At 52.1% G+C, this 5,000-nt stretch overlaps 1 non-coding gene across 1 annotated transcript in view; it reads right to left on the reverse strand.

The window, feature by feature from the left end:
* Window positions 1–193, reverse strand: part of LOC124575276 — a 1,910-nt gene extending 1,717 nt beyond the window's left edge. The window contains exon 1 of the ribosomal RNA XR_006972387.1: window positions 1–193. This exon is cut by the window's left edge and continues 1,717 nt beyond it. This is a non-coding gene — a ribosomal RNA (small subunit ribosomal RNA).
* Window positions 194–5,000: the final 4,807 nt, after the last annotated feature.

The following is a 5,000-nucleotide window of genomic DNA, read 5'->3' on the forward strand; positions in this document are numbered from 1 at the left end:
TCTGGTCGGGACTCTGTTTGCATGTATTAGCTCTAGAATTACCACAGTTATCCAAGTAACGTGGGTACGATCTAAGGAACCATAACTGATTTAATGAGCCATTCGCGGTTTCACCTTAATGCGGCTTGTACTGAGACATGCATGGCTTAATCTTTGAGACAAGCATATGACTACTGGCAGGATCAACCAGGGAGCTGCGTCAACTAGAGCTGAGCAGCCGGCCGCCCGGGAGTGTGTCCCGGGGGCCCGCGCGAACACGCAAGCGTCCGCTCAATTATTCTGCAAACAGGAGGAGGCTGAGCTCCCCTGCACAATACACCTCGAAACCCTCTCAGGTCCCGGCGGCGCGCAGCGCCGTCCTAAGTACTTGGTCGGGTTCGAGAGAGGCGCAATCGCCCGGAGTTTGGCGAGTAGACGCTTTAGGTGCGACCACCCGTGCTCCCAACTGAGCTTGCCGCTGCCGACAGAGGCCCGGGAGCGTGCTGTCGTGGCATTGCCGGCGGGAGACAACACGCGCCACCTACGGTGACCGGCAGCTCCAACGCCAGCGCCACAGAAGGACAAAAGCCCCACTTGGGTGCCGAAGCGAACTCTCCCAGCACAGCGCACGCGCCAACACGTCCGCACAGCTGCGATACAAACCACCTGCGAGAACCGCAGAGGCGACCGAGCAGCAGACGGCGTCGCGGCGCCGAGCGCCGGGCGGCGGCGCATCCTCAGCGCACACAGTCCTCAATCGGACCAGCACACTGCAGATGTCCACCGCGCTTCGCACCGGGCCCGCGAGGACCTACTTTGGCCGCACGGCGCCGCGTGCAGGGTGCGCCGGCGCGCAGCTGCGCCGCCTGCCGCCTCCGTCGGCCGGCGCGCCTGCCACTGGCCGCCCCCACCAGCCGGCTGTAGCGCGTGCGCCCACGCACCGCGCGGCCAGCACGCCGGGAGGCCCCCCCTCACCGGCCGGGGACGGTCCCACCCAGCCACCGCCGCGTATCGCTTCACACCCAGATGCCATTCACGTTCGTGGGCATGGTGGGTATCGCTGGAACAACCGGTTGGTAGCTCAACCGATCGTCGCCATCACTGATTCACCTCTAGCGAGAACAACCGCACCACAACGGTTTACCAGTTGTTCATTTGCATAACGTCACCAGCAAACGTAGGCGTCCATCGCCATTTGCAAATTCAACGATTGTTGCATGCCTGTGTCAGGTGTCACGACACACTATGTCTGCCCACATACACGCAACAACATGTGCACGCTTCGCGAACACGTGGAAGGTGGCCCCCGTACGTATGCGATGTCCATTGCGCGAACGACTGTCAACCGGCCTCTGTCGCATGTCGCAGATGTGGAACGCAGTGCACCATGCTATCACGGTGTGTGAGAAGAGACGACTACGTCTGACAACACGCGCCACTACATCAACAGACGGCTCATGCTGATCGCCATCCAGGGCATACCACACTGCAATCCAGCTCTTATAGGGAGACGACACGTAGCTGAGTGCACAACATTTGGACCGCATGGTTCGCCGTTGTTGGCGCAGTCGTTGTACGGTCACATGTACCACGATGTATCATTCAGTACATGAGGACCAATGTGCAGTACAGTGTGTGATTTGGACGTACAACATCAGCGGACAGTTGACACAGGCCGTACCACAGCGTAGGCTAAGTGCTTCGCACATGCGAATGCCAATGAACAACTGCAAATGCCAATGAACAACTGCAAAGGGCATTGAGCATGTACGTCCTGCTGCCATCCACATTACAGTGTATAGCTGCAAGGTGTTTAACATGAAGCGATACACTGGGGACCGGGCAGTGCGAGTAGCAAACTATATTGCGGGGGTTGCAGTTAGGCAACACTACACTAATTTAACGCGTCGTATGACAATTACAGAGCAGGTTAAGGCCCAACGTGTGTTGGGTTAAGGCCCAACGTGTGTTGGGTTAAGGCCCAACGTGTGTTGGGTTAAGGCCCAACGTGTGTTGGGTTAAGGCCCAACGTGTGTTGGGTTAAGGCCCAACGTGTGTTGGGTTAAGGCCCAACGTGTGTTGGGTTAAGGCCCAACGTGTGTTGGGTTAAGGCCCAACGTGTGTTGGGTTAAGGCCCAACGTGTGTTGGGTTAAGGCCCAACGTGTGTTGGGTTAAGGCCCAACGTGTGTTGGGTTAAGGCCCAACGTGTGTTGGGTTAAGGCCCAACGTGTGTTGGGTTAAGGCCCAACGTGTGTTGGGTTACGTTAAGGGGCAATGTGGGTTACGTTAAGGGGCAATGTGGGTTACGTTAAGGGGCAATGTGGGTTACGTTACGGCGCAATATAGGTTACGTTACGGCGCAATATAGGTTACGTTAAGGCGCAATATCGGTTACGTTAAGGCGCAATACAGGTTACGTTAAGGCGCAATACAGGTTACGTTAAGGCGCAATACAGGTTACGTTAAGGCGCAATACAGGTTACGTTAAGGCGCAATACAGGTTACGTTAAGGCGCAATGCAGGTTACGTTAAGGCGCAATACAGGTTACGTTAAGGCGCAATACAGGTTACGTTAAGGCGCAATACAGGTTACGTTAAGGCGCAATACAGGTTACGTTAAGGCGCAATACAGGTTACGTTAAGGCGCAATACAGGTTACGTTAAGGCGCAATACAGGTTACGTTAAGGCGCAATACAGGTTACGTTAAGGCGCAATACAGGTTACGTTAAGGCGCAATACAGGTTACGTTAAGGCGCAATACAGGTTACGTTAAGGCGCAATACAGGTTACGTTAAGGCGCAATACAGGTTACGTTAAGGCGCAATACAGGTTACGTTAAGGCGCAATACAGGTTACGTTAAGGCGCAATACAGGTTACGTTAAGGCGCAATACAGGTTACGTTAAGGCGCAATACAGGTTACGTTAAGGCGCAATACAGGTTACGTTAAGGCGCAATACAGGTTACGTTAAGGCGCAATACAGGTTAGGTTAAGGCGCAATACAGGTTAGGTTAAGGCGCAATACAGGTTAGGTTAAGGTACGACATAGGTTAGGTTAAGGTACGACATAGGTTAGGTTAAGGTACGACATAGGTTAGGTTAAGGTACGACATAGGTTAGGTTAAGGTACGACATAGGTTAGGTTAAGGTACGACATAGGTTAGGTTAAGGTACGACATAGGTTAGGTTAAGGTACGACATAGGTTAGGTTAAGGTGCGACATAGGTTAGGTTAAGGTGCGACATAGGTTAGGTTAAGGTACGACATAGGTTAGGTTAAGGTACGACATAGGTTAGGTTAAGGTACGACATAGGTTAGGTTAAGGTACGACATAGGTTAGGTTAAGGTACGACATAGGTTAGGTTAAGGTACGACATAGGTTAGGTTAAGGTACGACATAGGTTAGGTTAAGGTACGACATAGGTTAGGTTAAGGTACGACATAGGTTAGGTTAAGGTACGACATAGGTTAGGTTAAGGTACGACATAGGTTAGGTTAAGGTACGACATAGGTTAGGTTAAGGTACGACATAGGTTAGGTTAAGGTACGACATAGGTTAGGTTAAGGTACGACATAGGTTAGGTTAAGGTACGACATAGGTTAGGTTAAGGTACGACATAGGTTAGGTTAAGGTACGACATAGGTTAGGTTAAGGTACGACATAGGTTAGGTTACGGTACGACATAGGTTAGGTTACGGTACGACATAGGTTAGGTTACGGTACGACATAGGTTAGGTTACGGTACGACATAGGTTAGGTTACGGTACGACATAGGTTAGGTTACGGTACGACATAGGTTAGGTTACGGTACGACATAGGTTAGGTTACGGTACGACATAGGTTAGGTTACGGTACGACATAGGTTAGGTTACGGTACGATATAGGTTAGGTTACGGTACGATATAGGTTAGGTTAAGGTACACATTGTTGTAAGGAAAGGTTTAATGGGGGGCGGGGCGGGGCGGCCGGTTTGTTGATTGTGATTATAGTAAGTGGATGCCTGCGGCATCATCTGATTTGCCACGTCAGGATGCACCTTTGGCTCATGACAGGCGGCGCTCTCATTCCATGCTTGTGGCAGACCTGTGTCTTTCATTCCTGCCATTGTTTGTGTGCTGTGAGAGGAGGCAGTATTGTGATGTTGGGTGCACCCCTGTGTAGGACATGTGTGGGTGTTGGTGGCTTGGCTGAGCAATGGTGGTTGTCGGGTGGGTGGGATATTCTGTTTTCTGAGTGGACCTCCCAGTCTGGTTATGACAGTGTGGATTGTCTAATGTGGCGGAGAGGATGCACTGGGTGTTGTTCCATGCTGGTGCTTACATATTGTCTGTGTGCGTGTTACAGGCAGAGAGTAGTGCGTGATAAGGGTGTGTGGCTGACGTGTGGTTGTGATTGTGAGCAGAGTCTTTCAGCATGTATACGGACAGTTGTATACATTATCTGTATTCTGATGGCTCTATCTATTACTAATCAGCGCCGTGTATACGTTTAATCCGGTTCCAGTCGAAACTGTTGTATCTCTGTACATTAGTGACACGGCGAGCCCGCTATGTAGTTACTCGTCTCGGCAGCTTCCACCGGTGTATGGCAAATGATTATAAGGAATCAGTCTAGTCGTCAATACCGATGGTGTGACGTCACATGTCTGGGGTGGGGGACGCTGCGCCCTTCCGGTGGGTCATGGCCTAGAAAGACTCTTCCCACGCAGGGGGGCGTGGACTGTCATTGACTCTTCCAGGTAATATACTTGCCGTACGTTCTTGCGACTGCGAGTGCAACGCTCACCGGTACCGACATGGATGGAGCGCCTCCTAGCTGACCGCTCAGCATCGGCATTCGTACAGAGAGCAACGCGGTCGCGTCTCTAGCTCGTAACTGGTACAGCCCGCAGCTCATGTATAGGGACAGCGGGAATGTCGCATATTGGAGATAACTCTTCATGAAACGCATGTTATAGGGGTGGATTGCACATTGCGACTGCGGGAAAAGTCCGCCGTTCATCCGCTGGAGTTGCGAGT

Source organism: Schistocerca americana, unplaced genomic scaffold, assembly GCF_021461395.2.
Source record: "Schistocerca americana isolate TAMUIC-IGC-003095 unplaced genomic scaffold, iqSchAmer2.1 HiC_scaffold_229, whole genome shotgun sequence".
NCBI classification, from domain to species: domain Eukaryota; kingdom Metazoa; phylum Arthropoda; class Insecta; order Orthoptera; family Acrididae; genus Schistocerca; species Schistocerca americana.